At 40.6% G+C, this 17,877-nt stretch overlaps 2 pseudogenes; one reads left to right on the top strand and one right to left on the bottom strand.

The window, feature by feature from the left end:
• Positions 1-5,954, top strand: part of LOC119287325 — a 12,345-nt pseudogene extending 6,391 nt beyond the window's left edge.
• A 1,943-nt stretch (positions 5,955-7,897) lies between these two features.
• The window catches only part of LOC119283812, an 87,809-nt pseudogene continuing 77,829 nt past the window's right edge, over positions 7,898-17,877 (bottom strand).

Below are 17,877 nucleotides of genomic sequence, written 5' to 3'. Positions count from 1 at the left end.
GAGAGAGAGAGAGAGAGAGAGAGAGAGGGAGGGAGGGAGGGAGGAAGGGGGAGAGAGGCCATGCGCAAGGGGAAAGAGGTGAAATTTCCCTCCCGGTTCAACCTCCAAATAAGGAGGCTATGGCCCACTATTTGGAGCATGTTCCAAAAATCTTGGAGGCCAAGGGTGATATGGCGACTTTAATAGATCCCTTTTTTTGGTCCCGAATGCACAGGCTGTTATTATGGCGGTTGGGCTGTTTTGCCAATTCTGCTAGAGTTGCTCTTAGTGTTTAATATATTCCTTTGGTCAGAAGTAGAAACCTATTGGCAGTATTGAAAGTTCCGTAAGGAAGATATTAAGAACCAAATACATGCCGAAGAGAACTAAAATGTTTGGTTGTTTGTAATTGATCGACAATCATAAATTGTGCCTAAACTGAAGAGTGCAGCAATTCTGAACAGCAATACATTATGTGTGACAAATAAATACACAGACAATTTATCAAATAGTAATTCACCCTACCATTTTAGTGAGGCTGAAATTTCTGAAGACACATGATTTCATATACTCATCATTTTGCTATTTTAGCTGATTGGATTCTTTGATGGAACGGTAACATGTTGTGCAGGGGAGTGTTAAATGTGTATGTGAGGAACTTCTTGAGTATGCTTTGAAGAATAAGAATCACCAAGTCAGTCAGGAGCCAAAGCATGCATTCAACATTGCACTGGTTAGAGAAGAGTCTTCTTTAATTTTTGCACTACATGTTCAATGTTAAATGTTGCTGTTCTTCATGAATGTTTTCCTTCTTTGCATGCTTTACTTCAGTGCTGGCATGCTGCTTCTCTCTCAAGGCACAAGGTTAATCATAAAGAATCACTGGCTCTTGCTGCAAAATACTTGAACTATGAGTGCAGTGAAACTTGTGTCGAGTTGGTTTATAAGAAGCTAAGGAACCTAAAGAAGGAGTTCGCATATGGAGTAGGCGGAACAGGCAAGAATAATCAATCAATTTCAGTAAAGAACATATCACCATACCAGCAGGAGACCTCAACTAGACATGGAAATGGCAAATCAACCCCTAAGCAGACAGCATCTGTTGGTGGGAACAAATCACATCAAGAGGATTCACATGATTTAGTGATTGAGGCTATTGTACCAGGAGAGAAGGAACTGCTATCTGTATCAAAGGATGTACTTCTTAATAGGATCACAGAGAAAAGAATTAATTTAGTTGACATGGTTTTCTCCTTGAGAGAGAAGAATATCCTTGATAAACAAGCAAACGAGGTCGCAATGTTTGACATGCACAGGCACAATGGAGTGGTGAAACTGAGAAAAGCATGCAGAATAGTTGTGGAACACCTTCGTAGGTCTCAAGCTGATTCAGAGGACAGAGGTGGTCAAACAAAGCTAATAGTTGAATGGCTCACTATGCTAACAAACCTAATAGTTGAATGGTTCACTATGCTACTATATGCGTTTCTGAAGCACATGAGGCACCAGCGTGAGAACCTTGATTTACAGCAATCGAAGGTGTGGACTAAGGAGTTGCAGTTGAAGGAAAAGTTCCTTCACGAAGCAAAATATGGCCAATTAGATCATACTTTTGATCAGAGTATTTATTTACCAGAATCAGGCTTTGCTATTGAGGAATTCAGCCACTTTAGCTCCTGTGTTGATACAACTACTTTGGCAAACTGTCCGCAGTCTTTGCACGAAACTTCAGCGATGGAAGTTACATTGGTTGGTAGTGTGATTCCATCTGATGTTATCATTGCAGAAGCAGCGAGAAAAGGTTCTGCTGAAGTTCTTATCCACAACGAAGGCACACTAGCATCAGAAGGTATTGGTTTGACAGAGAACATGATCGGCAATAGTTTTGATTGCATTGACATGCAAGGAGGGGCATCTCTGGCTGTTCAAGACCAATTAAATTCTAGTCCTGCAATTGATAATTCCATTAATCAGGTAGGGCATGGATTAATCAGGTCTTATACTTACTAGTTCTTTGGAGTGGTATTCATTCTGATTTTATAAGCTTATCCATGTCGGAACTGTCAGCTTAACTTTTTTTTTACAGAAACTTCCAACATATTTTGCAGTCAATTTAGAAGTATAACACATTGAAGCTTTGGTTCAAGTTTCATGTCATGTTTTATGGACTGTAAAAATTTCATATAAGTTTTCCTTTGTGATATAGCGAAAAGGAAAGGAGATGTTTAGTAGGCTCATGTAGGATGTGTCGTTTTTGCTCTTTCCATGTAGCAAGTGAACATAGTTACTTGCTCATCATGGCAGTACAGTACACTAGGCATAGAAAACTGTTTGTAGTATGTTGCCTTTCATACTCTCATGTTTTACGGTTTGCAGATTACTAATTGAAGTTCTTTTTAATACAGCAAAAGGAAAAGAAATATTTAGTAGGCTCATCTATGAGCGTCAGTGACACTGTGTACCCATTTACTTATAAACGCACTTCCAAATAGAGGACATCACAGTTGATGCAGCACTTGTCTTTCCATTTGAGTCAGTTCTGAGCAATGGTCTTCATGTTCCAATTCATGGTGCTTCATTACATTATGGTTGCACTAGTATTCCTTGTGACCTTTTTTTTATTAGTATCCATTATGATACTAATCATATGTACCTGTAACATATATCAGGAATCTTCAAGTGGTGACCATAGGACTGAACATATTGAGCGACAGAGTGGTGGGTGTTTGCAACCATTACCGGGAGAGACTGACCAACATTTAGGAGATGCTGAAATGGAAGTTAACACCGACAATGGGGGCAATACTCATGCAGATCCACCTTACTTAGAACCACAGACTTTGGCTCCTGTGCCCAGCCAGACTTCCTTGCAAATGTCTAAGGAAGTTGAAGCCGAGGCCAATCTTGTAATACAGTCAGCCCAACCAATTGTAGCACCAGCGCAACTTCTGCAAAGAGAGGCAGAACAAGTAGGCCGTTCTGGTATAACACCAGCTCAGACTTTGCGACCTGAAATGCAACCATCAGCATCCAGGGAAGCTTATACTCAGACAGATCTGATAATTCAGTCTGCACAACCAAGTATGGTGCCAACTGAGCTTTCACAAAGAGATGCCGAACAAGCAAACCTTTCTCGTGTACCATCATCTCAGTGTTTGCCATCTGCAATGCATCCATCGGTTCCACCATCCAGTATTCTGCTTGAAAGAACACACCCTGATCAGTGTCAACCACCAAGTCATCAACCCAAGGCTGCACCGGGTTCTTCAGCACAACTCTTTCCGTTGGCACCAAGGATGTTTAATCATCCACCAGTTGGTGATGATCCACTGAAAAATGAGTTGCACAGATTCCGGTTACACATTGACTCGCTTAATAAAACCCACGAGCTAAAGGTTTGCTATTTCTTCTAGCTCATGTATGTATATCTTGGTTGTGAATTTCGTACCACTAGTTCTGGGATTCATCTTGTTCTCTTTTTTTCACTTACGGACAGCAATCACAACTTAGGACCGAGTATAGCCAAGAAATGGAGAAGCTCAAACAAAAGTATGATTTGTTACTTCAAAAACAAGATTCCACTCATCTTCAGCAAACGGAGACACTAAATGATTTATGTGAGAAAGTTCTCCTCAACCAGTCACTAGCTGACAATCTTCGGAAGGAATTCATATCTTCTGGAGACCAAGGTATTGAGTATTGACTATAAGCAATCATTTTTTATGTCCTCTTAATGAAATATGCTGACATGATTTGCAAACACCTGTCCCAAATCTCTATCGCTAATGCCAACTACTTTGATCTGCAGTTAGAGCCCACAGCCCTCCAAATCACCAGACACCCCAGGCTTCTCAGCAAGTTCCCACGAGGTCTTCAGCGGTGGCATCGACTGCATCACCAACTGCGTCGTCGTCAGCTGGTCGACCTCCAGTGCCGATACATCATGTCCAACTATTTCAGGTCGATCGACCATCACCATCATCATCGCCATCTTCACAAGTGGTCAGACCACATCCCTCCATACTAAGCAACATTGCCAGATCAACATCAACTAGATTTAGTCCCGCGCCAGTTCTGCCACGGGGAAGCTTTGGAGTCCACAGTGAACTAGCACGTGCACCTGCTCCTCATCTTCAGCGCAGGTTGCCTCCACAGGTGCATTCAATGGTATCTGCAAATCAGCAGCAGCTTCCAACTAGGCTGGAGAGCATGTCCGCAAGGACATGGTCTATCCCTGTGACTCCAATAAATATAAGACAATCATGCCCACAGGCTGCTCCCCCAGGGAACCCATCACTGTCAAGCTTGCACCCAAGTTCACACCCCACTATACCGGCACTCTTGGGGCCATCAAGTTCACATCAAATTCGGCAGGTTCCAGCACTGCCATCAAGTTCACACCCAACACACCTGCTGTCGCCAGTACCTTGGATTCCAAATCCAGTTCTTCCACTAACATCACAGCAAGGTTTGACAACGACATCTAGCGTTTCATCAGCTGCGTTGAATGTGTTGCCAAGTAAAGGTGTTGGGCCTTCAGCATCAGGCTCGGCGGAGTCAGATTCTGATTCAGCATCACTGAATGAATGGCTAACAGGTCTTGGGCTGCCCAGTGATCCCCATGACATGGAGGCTTCTGCTAATGTAATATACCTATCTGATGATGAAGAGACCGGTACGTTCACATTTCCTTGATATCGAGTGTAACAGGTTGCTTGAAAAATTAGAGATCTTAAGGATAGCACCATTACAAAGATACCAATGATAATTTAAATATCATGATCTCAGGTGCAAATGACACACGAATGAGTTCGTTGTTGTGCAGATTTACAAACAGAAAATCCACTGAGATACTATTTTAGCACTACTAGTTCACAGTAAAAAAAAAGATCAGTGTTAAGATTAGATTGTCAACTGGAGCCACCATGTACACAATGAGCTGATCCTTTGTTCCATGTTATCCAGTACGAAATCCAATAACAGACCTACAATGTGATTCAGAACCGATAGTTAGAAATACATAAATTTCAGTTGCAACTAAACTCTTGATAACAATGAATGAATAGTAACTAACAGGCACTTAGGATAACACACACTTATGGTGTTGAATCCAATACAAGTTGTTCTGTGTATTTTTATTAAAGCTGCCATGTGTATTTATTCTCAAGAGTACATCTGCATGTAAGTAACTAGCTAAAAATGTCTCGATCTAAGTGAACTAGCTCATTAGTAGTCTTTGTTTTTGCTTCATTAGTTTTGTTGTAGCATAGTTCCATTCATGTTTTCCATTACTTATTTTTCTCTGTCATTTACAATTTTCGTGTAGCAAAGTGATGTTCCTCTTGAATAATCAAATGGCACTACCAGTTCAGACATTGCACTTAGCACTTGCAATTTTTCGAAGAATATTGTAAATGAACTAGATCATGAGTCTCAATCTGACAGAGTTGTTTGTTCCGTTTGTACAGCTAAATCTGCTATACTTTTGATCTATATATTCACGAATACTTGCTTGCTATCATTACTAGTTTTAGCCAAGTGGTAAAAGCGTTTGTTACCCAAGTGATGGATGTGTAACTGATTGAATCATTTGCTATATAGGTGACCAAAACAAGCAAAAATCGGCGCTCATCACTGAAGAGCTCCAACAGAAGCTTGCGGTCGAAGGTGGTACTTGCAAAGAAGAAAAGTGATGCCCAGATCGATTTTATAATCACTGATTTGTGATGCAACCCCTTGTTTCTGCTACAGAACCTAGAGTAACGACATGTAACTGGGATTAGCCGGATGTAATGCTTGTTTCACAAATTTGTGATGCGACTTCTAATTCTATATGACATGGATGGATTGACCGAACGACAATAAATCTCGAGTAGCCTCTGTATATGAATTTGGAATGAATCGAGTGACTTGATTAGCCTCTGTATGTAACTGGGATTAAACGCAAGTTTATGCAACTGCTTGTTTCATGAATTTGGAATGCAACTTGTGATTCTATATGACAGGGTTTAACTGAGTGACAATAAAACTCGAGTAACCTTACACACATAACCTACTGGACAGAAAAAAATCGAGGGAAGAAGTCTGATATCTAACTGATGAAAACTGAAATTTGTGTGACCCGGCACTTTGTTCTGCTCCACTGCTGCCATTCCCCTCGTCTCATCCCTGGCTGTTAGATCAAGCAACCTGTACCCACATCTAGTACAAACCTATTGGGCAGAATAAATCGAGAGAAGAAGTATATAAACTAGTGGGTTAATCAAGATGCATATATGATTTACCTATCCGTAATCAGCTCTAAATCTCGGCGCCCGAGGACGGAGAACCGAGCCACCGTAAGTTGGACCAAGGGGCAAGCAAGTCTGAGGAGTCGAGATGAACTTTCGGGCCAGAGCTCATCATCACACCATTGCCTGGATGGGAGCACCGCAAGCCCGCGCCGCCCTAATAAGCTCCTGGCATTGAGCAGTTGTGTGCTCTGTTAGTTCAGGTAGATTTTGGGCTGGTACAGTACATAGTATGAGAAAGTACTTTCTGCACAAGATTAAATAGCAACATGGTGAGCCGAACTCGATTGATCTGGATCCCCATCAGACCTTGGTTTCAACTGAGTTTCCATGAGATACTTTCTTGTGCTGGTCAATCTCATAAGTTTTTTTTGAGGAATATCACGCTTATTGATCAAGGATAATCATGAGAGTGCCTCCCGGTTACAATCCGGGTTTACATGAAAAATGGAGTCATTAAAGGACTCAGATGATTTACATGACGATTTACTAGAAAATGTGCCGCAACAATCGACAAACGATTTATATGACTAAAGTGAATGGAAGACAAGAACGACACCAACTCCTTGATATCAGCAGTGATGAGCCCCACCGGCGAGCGATCAACCGTAGAAGCATTGTTTATCTGGATAACGAATAAACAGTCTGACTGGAAAACGGCCCTTGAAAAGCCTTCCTGGCGGGTGAGAGCCACCGCACGTAGCACCAGTGCTTCAACTACTTCTGGGGCGGTAACCTCGTCAACGTGCTAGCAGCAAGCTAGCAAGCAATCTCCGATGTCGTTCAATATATCCTATCGGCTCAGTTTTTGGGGAAAAAAGTTCTTTTGCTCACGACCTCCACCATGCCGCCGCCACTCTTGGCCATTGTCGTTTCTTCCCTAATGGCTCTCCAATCACAGTCCAGCAAGCAGCAGCCGCCTCTCCTCTCCAATTGCAGCCCACCAGAGTACAATTTTTGAATCAACATCACTCCATGGCTGCTTCAATATACTCCAAAGTCAGTGAACCTCTCCTCTGCTTGCCTTTTTCTCTCCTCCTCCTCCTCCTCCGACGATCTCCTGTGCTCCTCACTTTATCCAGCATCTCCTGTGCTCTCTTTTGTGCCGTCACTTCCATCGCCTATCGTTCCTCCTCTACGACGCCGCACCTGTCGACAACAAAATTCTCACCCCATCACCGGTTCGTCTCAGAGGTCATCCTCTCTGGTTGTTGCTGCCATCGCCAGTTGGGTCTCCTCCACACTGGCGCACACGGCCACCTGCCACCGTAGGGCACTGCTGCGAATCTGGAAATGCCTGCTCCATTGTTTGCTAGCAGGAGTAATAGTTTTGCACATGTGTTTGCTAAAGCTGGATGTAATTATAATGCAGCAGGTGTGTGGCCCCATTTAAATTTGTGGTATTTGTAGCGTCATTATACATTTTGTACTCTTTTGATGTGCTTACATCCTAACCTTCTCTCAAACGAAAATCTCAGCACTACATTTTACTTTGTACTTATGTTATTCCATTTTCTGAATGTGATTCAGTAGCTTAGTAGCACGGGTATCTTATTAGTAGTCTGGTAAATTTGACTTTTTAAAACGAATGGTCAAGGTTGCACCCTTGCAGGAACACCAGAATCAAAGCTAGCCCTAAAGCCTCAAGGGACCACATAATAACCAAAGACTCTGTCTATAGTACCAACTCTGTCATCACAGCGTCACATAGTTGTTGAACTGTCTGCGGAACATCTAAGTTTGGGGTATACAATAGATCGAGCGGCGCAAATTACGACGCTGATGGTTCTGGCTCTTTCCCCTTCCTCCCCTTGTTCACAACCTTTGTACTGTCAGCCGGTGGCACAGTGTTAGTCTGCTTGGTGTACATGATACAGTTGTCGAGAGTGTAGATCCTGAGAGCGAGCGAGGATACAGTTGAGGTCTTCATGGCTACTGTAAAGGAGGACCAGTACCACCAATCATTCTTCAGGAACTCGGATTTTATCACTCTCTCCAACATGCTGGTCGCCAGTACCATCTGGAAGAGGCATAGAATAGATACGATTAATCAGTGCAGTGGCTAATAACAGCCCTCTCAAGCATTTATTTTGTATGGAAATGATGATGTTAGAGAGCTTTTAATATATATATTTTGTGTGGCACAAATTAAGGTGAATAAATAGATGATGAAGTCACCTCGGATATTGATTCTGCATGCTTGACGAAAGCACGCCATGAACGCCTTCGCATTTGTTGAGACTTTGAGGTTGTCAAAGCTTCCTCTGGCAACGCTGCATCTATATCAAGCAAATTTATCTTTTGTTGCTTCAGGATATGAGAGTTTCTTCCTGTAACAGGCCTCAGTGATGACTCCGGAACCAAGCCACCGTTAACAGCTAGCAATCTTGTTGTTGGCTTGTCTGTTGCAGAAGATGCTGCTTCCTCACAGGAAGTAGTATCAGTATCAGGGGCTGGTTCCTTAGATTTTGACACATTTTCATCACAGGAAGTACTAGCTGCAGGACAATTTTGAGCAGAATTAGACCCCTCAGGCCCTAACTTTTGTGCAGGCATTGCCTGGCATTCCTCTAAGGAGCTGGAAACCCAATCATCATTTGGGATGTCATCTTGCTTTTTGTTTTTATTCAGAATGACTGGAGGATCAATAAAAGCTGCACGTGAAGGGACAAAAGACGGAACTCCGTTTGATCCAATAAGTCCAATATCCTTCACTATCTCCTTGTTTGAATTATTGGTGGCAAATTTTCCGCAAATCTCTTCAAAGTCATATGGGCATGACTTCATCAGTTTTGTGGACCCAGAGGTGGAGCTAGGATGAACAGAATCCTTCTCCTTGTTGACATGTCCATTGCACTTTCCAGCATGATCTTCATACTCCATTGACGTGAAGTAAGTCTCATGACATCCTGTGCAGTGGTGTTGAGCAGGCCATATAGGCTCTAAGCAGTCGCAGCGGCATGTTTGCCCCAAAATTGCTGCAGCCTTGGTACTGGGAACTTCCATAAGCTGCTGCTCGCTGCTGTTCGACGACCCCTGGGATGATACTGGAGGATCACTGGGAACAAAATTACCCAGCTGGTGATGAAGAAGCCTCTGCCGCTGCCACTGCCACTGCTGGATACAACGTTTCAGCTCCTTCTCCCTTGGATCGTATTCCCTTAGCCAGTCAACAAGGCTACGGATTTCTTCATCCGATTCATAAATGACAACAGATGCAGAATTCCATCCTTTACAATCAGAAGTAGATGGTGGGTCCCTCTCCTTGCTTATCAGCATGCTTCCATCAACGACCAACAAAGGACGTTTACCAGATCGTCCTAAAACCCAGTACAGTCGACCCAAGGAATCCTTTCCCAGAAAATCTCTTCTCAAGGATGCCATATTAAGCTCTGACTCTACTGTGCCAATTGACTCCTGCACTTTTGAAATCTGGTCCGATAAAGTATCCATTTCACCATATGAATTCCTCATTTCCTCCTTATCTTTCAAATCCTTCAATTCAAAATTCAAAGCATAAAACTTCTTCTGGAGATCATTGAACTTATCTGGACATTTTTCTATATGTTCTCTTATCAGGACTGTGTTGAGCATTTCATCACAAAGAAATTTCAGCATATCTATTCTCTGCATTTTGAAGATAAATGTTAGACAATGTAGATTGTCACTTTGTCCACTATGAAAATTAGCACACAGAGAAATTATCAGGTATACCGTAAGATAATAGAGAAAAGATGATTTGGCCAAGGTAAAATCATATAAAGGAGTATAGCGAAATGTGCAATACACAAAGAACCATAGAAGAGAAAACCATACCTCTTGTGTGCTGAGCTCCCAGTACTCTTTTTCTGCCACTGCTGCAGCTAACTTAATAAGCATGTCATGATAGGGTCCTTTCCGTTGTGGTTTCAAATCCTGAACTCCCTGGTCAAGATGTGATTTCCTTTGAGCTGAGATGCATGATGGTTTGCCGTGAAATGCATGAGACTCTGCTCCTTCTCGTTGTCGTTTAAGATCATGAGCACCCTGGTCAAGATGTGATCTCTCTAGCTTTAACATGCACGATGGGCAGAACCAGTCTCCTCGTGGTATTCGAGTTAGTGGTGGATTCAGGCAATAAGTATGGTACTCATCGTCGCAGCCATCACACAAGAGAACAATGTGATCGTCTCTATCAATGCCACACACTTTGCAAATACCATACTCCCATGGAGCTTTAGGTAATTTGGCTGTTGCAGTCAGAATATCCTGTAGCTCCTCATGGATTTCTGAACCAGTATTCTCCCTAGACAGGAAGCAATCAAATTTCTGAACAAGGTCGAGCACCTGCACAGAAAGCCGAAAGGTTTACTAAAATCATTGGTAATATATATAACTTAGTAAACAGAAAATTTAACAGTAAGCTAATATATACTCAAATCAGCATAGTAAACTACAATACAGAAAGGGATAACACACCTCTGTCTTATGCAATTCAACACTCTTAGAGAATTCCAGAACCATTTTCACTATATCTATTCGATCTGCACATGCAGTGTGCAGATTACGGATTACCTGCAGGTAAACACATAGCAGATCAGCAAATTTTCTAGTTTGTGCACAAACTAACTGTCAGCTTGATTTTCTAGTTTCGGCACACTGTCTGTTATAACTCCTTTGCTGATCAACAGTTAGCACAAGCTAACGCAACAGGAGTATTTGCAGGCACATGAAGCCATCCATGGAAAATCTGAGAAAATATCCCATGCGTGACCATGGCATAATACAAAAAGGGTGTTAAAGAAAAACGCACCTCTTGCACATCCTCAAAAAAGGTCTCCCAAGATCCACAATAAGCTCCCATAGCCAACCTTATGTCAATTGTGCGGAAGTCCAAAGGGCGTGGCACCATACCAGAAAATCCAAGGATGCCTTCATCCTCATATATATACTCATTAGAGTTCACTATAATACTTCCAAGAAGATTCCCCAAAAGCTTATATTGATCTGAGGAAATGGCACGGCGCAGAGCAATACGACACTTCTTCAAGATGACCTCTGAGATGGAAATAGTTTTCCTTTCATTTCTTGGGTTTTCAGTTTTTTGTGGCACTGTTACACTGCATGCCTCTGACAACACAGATAAAACAGCTTTCTGCAACAAGAAAAAAATAATCTTTTAGTGTATTTTCCAAATAGTCACAAGGGTCCTCAAATTAAGCTTGGCCGTGCTATGCACTGACTAAGCTTGGCCGTGCTATGGCAAAGAATAAGTCAAATACAACATAAGCTTGGCCGTGTTGACAGCAAGTTCATGTTAACCAAAGTTTTCTGCTCAGGCTATATAATCAAAAACATGTAAATACAAAATACATCATTCTGCAACCATTCTGTCATCCTTTTAAAGGGATACAATACTTCATCTCGTAAAATAGTAAAACAAAAGAAGTGTTAGGGGAACTAGAAAATGGAATTTATGCATTCGTATTGCCGGCTAAGGGCAAAATACATGAGGAGTTCTAATCTAGAGCGCAACCCACACAACAAATGGTACTAAAACACAAACTAATACAAACTCATACTTCTATTTTTGCAACTCGTTACTCTTTACGAGAAAAACACCATAAGTATTGCAGCTCGATCTATCAATAAAAAGGGTTTTATAAGGGCCTGAGAGCAGGTCAAAGCCAGAAAAAGGAAATTAAATGCAGTCTGGAACAGCAATAATACAATGACTTCAGCCTGCAGGAGCATTACTAACCTTGGTTCGTCCAGATGCATTAGCCTTGTAGACCTCTTTACTTACCGAATGTTCCAAAATTTTCCTTGCCCATTCTGGTGATTTTCGGTCCAAAGCTTGATAAACATAATTTCTAAATCTCGTTCCCACATTTGTCGGTAATTTTCTCACAGGCTCTAGTGCTTCTGCCCAATCCGGAAATGTTCTATTATCAGCAATAGGCACCTCAGCAGAATACTTGTAATCCATCATATAAACCTTGTTTCCTTCTGTTGATAGAGAGCTGCATATCAAATTCTCCGCCTCCAGAAGCAGCTGAAAATACAATACAATAAGTACAGTGCAGCAAAAATACACATAAAATTTACAATCGTCTAAAATAAGAACACAGGAAATTTATAATATCTCTTAGTGGGCGAACAAAAAACTATAGATAAATCATACAACAAACGTAACGCAGCATCCTTATAAATTATATTTGATATTTTCAAAATATCACACAGCTGGACAAGGAATCAATGTAGTCAAGATATCTTGTCTCCATAGATAGAATCATAGAAAGAAATTATAGAAAGAAACAAACTGGTGGAAAATCTTGTCTCACAGTCTCTTAACTGATTATATTCGCCTTGCTAGGATAGTACATACCTCTTTTTATTATTACTATAATATATATATATATATATATATATATATATATACACACACACACACACACAGAGTAATGGTATTCCCTGTTGTTTTACCCTAAAAAACAGAAAGCGAGCCTGATGGTGACAGGTAACCCAAAAAAACAAGGTTTTTTCCTAAGCAGGATAAAACATGGATATGTCTTATGTCCCTCATAGAAACAACATAGAAACATACTATTATGAAGAGTTAATGTGTATAATATAATTGTACAGGGTTGCAATCAAAGCAAAAATTAATATTAATAAATAGAAATAAAAAGTAGAAGAAAGAATCTAAAAACAGATAGCAAATACTACAGCTCATGTCTGATTGAAGAAGGAAAGGAAGAACGATCCAAATGAATCACAAGGTTCAGCTAATTGTAGAAGTAAAATGCTTACACGGGCATCCTTCTCCATGCCGGCAACCCCAGGTACTGCTCCGCACAGTATGCCACCATCACCGTGTAGGCAGCGGAATAGCTTCATCCCTTCTCGACTGGAAATATCATACACATCCATGCACCCATTTATGGAAGAAATAGCTAACATATACCTTCTAGCCAACTCTGGCCAAGTCAACTTGTTAGCAGTTAGCATATCAAAGTTAAATTCCTTTGTTGAAACATGGCTCTCAGTGTCCTTCTTTCTCCCGCGCCTGGGTTTTGATTCTTTGGGGTCAATGCTGAGCTTTGATAATACCTCACCAAAAAGAACCTTAATGAGTGCAAGATGAACCCTGGGCAATACTCTACCAGTGCACCTCCCAAGTATCTGGGCTGCCAATTTATCTAGACGAGCTTCCTTCATAGAGGAAGTTTCAACAGGAATAAATACAGACACAATCTCTTCATTATTGGAGAGACCAGATTCACTATTTGAATGTGATATAAAAGCATTAGCAGGGGAATTCATTGGTGAAGAGTAATCCCTACATTGTTGAATGCCCTTTGACAGTGTTTCTTTCTGACTTGCACAAGTTGGCCATGGGTCAGCAAGTTCATCTTCTAATTGTTCATATGAAGGCACTTCTTTGAGATCAATGATTTCAGCAAAGCGCCCCAAGAACTCCCATATCTGCAAGAAAATTTCAATGAGATGGATGCAAGAATAAAAAGGAAATGCACAACTTTGTAAAGATGTGTTTCTTCAAATAGCAGAAACAGTAACAGATATGTAAAGAGCTACCTGGAAAACATCTGCCGCCGATTCCGGTTGAAGCTTATGGCTAATAGGACGTCCCGGAGGTAGCTTGCGGATGCTAGAACCGCTGGGCTGAGCATCATCATGTAGCCCAGTCACCGCACCATGTCTACCATATGGTGTATCTCCATTACTTTGACCATCTTTATGCACAGATAAAAGTAAACCACTTGCAACTGTCACAGAAGAATGAAATTCTGTCCTATTGCACAAGAACTGGTAGTTTATGCAAGACCTGGATCTAGGAAGGGACTCCACAATTTCTTGAACAAATTCCAAGTCAAGCCCAATTCTATCATGGTATAGCCAATTCTTCAGTAATGTATAAGTAGATTCCACATCATTCTTCTTTTCTGTAACTCGTGGTATACTGGGGCCATTGGATGAGCAAAATCTAGTTAAGGGAGCGTAAGGACCATCAAAGTTCTGACATCCACTCCCCTTGTTTAATAAATGATTTTCACTGTTGTGTGTGCATGAGAATACCAGATGCCCATGTTCCTTATACATTTTTTTCACATGCTTCCACCATAGCAGAAGAAATCATCCCCCATACTGAAGAGGGCGATGTTCCCTTAAATGTAAACTCACCAATTTGGTCATTAATACTGGCTTCTTTACCTGGTGGAACATTCTCAGAATTTGATGGTAGTATTTGTGACATCATATTTGAGCTCTGTACATCATTGCAACACAAAGAAGTCCTTTGATCCTCCATATCACTGGTAAAAATTGATAAGAAATCTTGTTTGGTCTCAGAGGGCGTATCCACCATCATATAAATATCATCATCCATATCATTAGCAGTATATCCAATAAAACTGCTACTTTCCTTTGTTTCAGCGGCCTTTCTTGCACCATTCTGAAAGAGAATGGTGGAGGCTTCTGGAAGGGGGAACACTGAACATGGTAACCTTCTGACCTTAAACAAAGGCGCAGAACTCCGGCCATCACATTCACACACCTCACACTCAAACAGTGAACCAGTGACTCTATCATGCCAGTAAGATGTAAAACCCACTGGCCATATCTGATGGCAATTGTGGTAGCTTGCCTGTTTATCGATCTCTCCCAAGCTAGTTATAAAGAAATCTTGATATTGAACAGGTAGGCCAACCAAGAGTAACAACACAAAAAATCAGTGTTATCAAAATCAGCGCCAAAGTGACGTAAGATAAAATAACTGCAGTATAAGAATACAAAGGCTGTAGCAGTGGGATACAAGAACATCTAAAATGGACACTGAATGAAGAAACGGAATCTGAAACAGGTAATGAGATACTCACACTGCCATGATGCGCTTGACGGTTGCAATTTTCTGCAAGAAATTTTGGAGGCTTTGGTGGATTTCTTTCTTCTTTACGACTCGAGTCTGTTGCTTTCTTAAAAAATGATGGCTCCATATAAGTACTGGAACTTCCAAACTCGTGCTTCTCAGAAAACTTGTGAAATGCTGATTTTTGTGGAAAATCTCTTCTCCTGCAGCATGTATGATTTGAGCTCTGTTCTATGTTTCCATCAGCAATGAAATTTTGATCCACAGGAGGAAATTGTTGTCTCATGTTAAAACAATGAGGAAGACCAAATGCTGGCATAAACTGATTCCCATCTGCAAACATGATAACCAGAAATGGATTATTATAAGATGCACCACCAATGACGGTCAATAGTTACTTTAGAGACCAGATGGCTATAACTTCAAAACGGTAGCAGGAACCATAATTTTTTGGAACTGGAATTAAATTTCCGTTTATGGATAAACACATAATATGCGGCAAGCAGAAGTTGATCTTGATGCTTAGGACAACCAATTGCTGTCTAAAAAGTTACAGTGCATAAAGGCGTGGAAAATATCCAACAAAAAGCAAATACATCTCGCTTGCAGTACATATGATTGCTATAATATCCTTACCAAAAGGAGTTGTATTATTCAACTGTAGCCCCTCAAAATGTGGAGTAGCCAATTCAGTCAAATGAGCTCCAGCAACACTTACTCTGCGAGGAGGACCAAAACAAAATATTAACTCTCCTGTGATGATAATGCCTGTGCAACAAAGGTTATTAAAAAACTTCCTATAACATTTCTGACATTATTATGTCAGAGCACCCCAAAACAGTCCAGTTTATAAAGTTTATCACTAAATAGCTGCCACAAGTTACTTGTAATTTCACTTTTCTTTGCAAAAAGCAGAATTTCAACAAATCAGAAGTTTTTTCCTTCGAACCAATCTTTCAAGAGTAGTCAAAACAATAACCATTTGACAATTAAACAGCGAGCATCATGTACAATAATGAAAGCACTGCTCTGTAACACAAAGAACCAGCTATAGAAAATGCAAGCACACTTTCGGCGCTTATTCTCTTCAGCATAGCACATAAAAGTAGTCTAAAACAATGAAAGGATAATAATGACCTATTCAACTGCTATGGTTATAAGCTTCTTAACACACTGATATGCAAAGACAACTCGATTAGGAAAATTGAACTCCATAATAATCACTAAAGGTACAGAATAACAATCATCAACATAACTAAACATTGTACAGAATGACGGTGGACTCAAAATAGAAATAGTTAGCTTCAAATCATGTTTGATTTTGAAGTTATACTGCAGTTATGTAGTCGGCTGCAGCAGTTTCACAACCGTCATGTGGATTTAAGAAGATCAAAAGATCTGCTAAAGGAAACAATGAACACTGGGGCAATTTTGTTCATGAACTCAAGAGAAAGGTTCACCAAATAATATGTGACTAGAATTTTACCATCAAAATAGACCAAACAAGGTGGGGAAATTGTACAGAATCTATGCATGTACCAGACCTAATAGCCAGGAATAAATAAAGCAAACTTTGATGTTTGTTAGCAACTTCAGTGTAGGCATGGTCTGATGCAGGTATAACACTTAACAAAATTCCAAAAGTTCAAAATTCTAGAACTCAGAGCCCTCCGCACCCCCCCTCCCCACACACCTCCTCCAAGGAGAAACACATGTCTGTATATACATATAAAAATTTGGTATAGGGACACCTGGTTGAGCGATTTTTGTAAGTACATAAGCCATTCTCTTTATGTGGATCTAAATGTGATATCAAAAATAAGTAGACAAGAAATTGCACAAAAGGGCATGTGTGAGGATTGATGATCGAAAGCATAGAATGTTACTTTCCGAACGGCATTCTTTTTCTATAAATTTAGTGTGAAATATATCTTTTCAAAATATAAGAACCAAGCAGTCTGACACGTGACCATGATCCAGTCTCGAAAGGAGACCATCCTTTCAATATTTATGGAATAACACAACCAGAATAGGAAAGGACTAAAACCATAACATCAGTGCACTCTAACCTACACTTCAGGTCAGGTCAGAATCACTAAGCAGTGCATGTTTTCACAAATGCTTGCATAATCTTATATGATGTATATGATATTGAAATGCTTTAATAATGGAAAGGCATCATTTGCTAACAGTTGGGTAAAATGCATATGAACTGATCAGGAAAATTTGCAGCCATGTGAGAGTTGTCATGTTAAAAGAAGAATAGAATAGATTATTAGTGGGTTTTCAATACATAACTTGGTTAATGGATGCCCCTTCTACCTTAACAGAAATATGTTTCATAATTTATGCATGCCTATTTTTTACTTTTATTCAACATCTTTATTCCTCACTAAGGATGTGCACATGGTTGTAATATTCCAAGATTATAAAATACACAGGGGCAGACCCCAGGATTAACAAGCCTGGCTAGGAAACCCAACAGTTTTCAGTGAGAAAGGAAATCATGGTAATATCAGACCCAAAAGAAATTTCCATACTAGTATTTGAAATATGAATTCATAATGCAAAACGTCCTTCAGGAGCTAAAGTTTTGTTATCAAAGTGCATGCTCCAATTTGACAATAAAAACAGCCACGAAAATTTCATAGTACCACCAAGCCGCATGTTCTTCAGAAATCCTGAAATTGTGACCCCGGCGGAGTCACGTTACATTTGGTGCCCATGCTAGCACTCAAA

Source organism: Triticum dicoccoides, chromosome 4A (genome assembly GCF_002162155.2).
Source record: "Triticum dicoccoides isolate Atlit2015 ecotype Zavitan chromosome 4A, WEW_v2.0, whole genome shotgun sequence".
Lineage (NCBI taxonomy): Eukaryota > Viridiplantae > Streptophyta > Magnoliopsida > Poales > Poaceae > Triticum > Triticum dicoccoides.
Note: the sequence above shows the minus strand (reverse complement) of the source record. Positions and strands in the feature narration are given on the sequence as shown.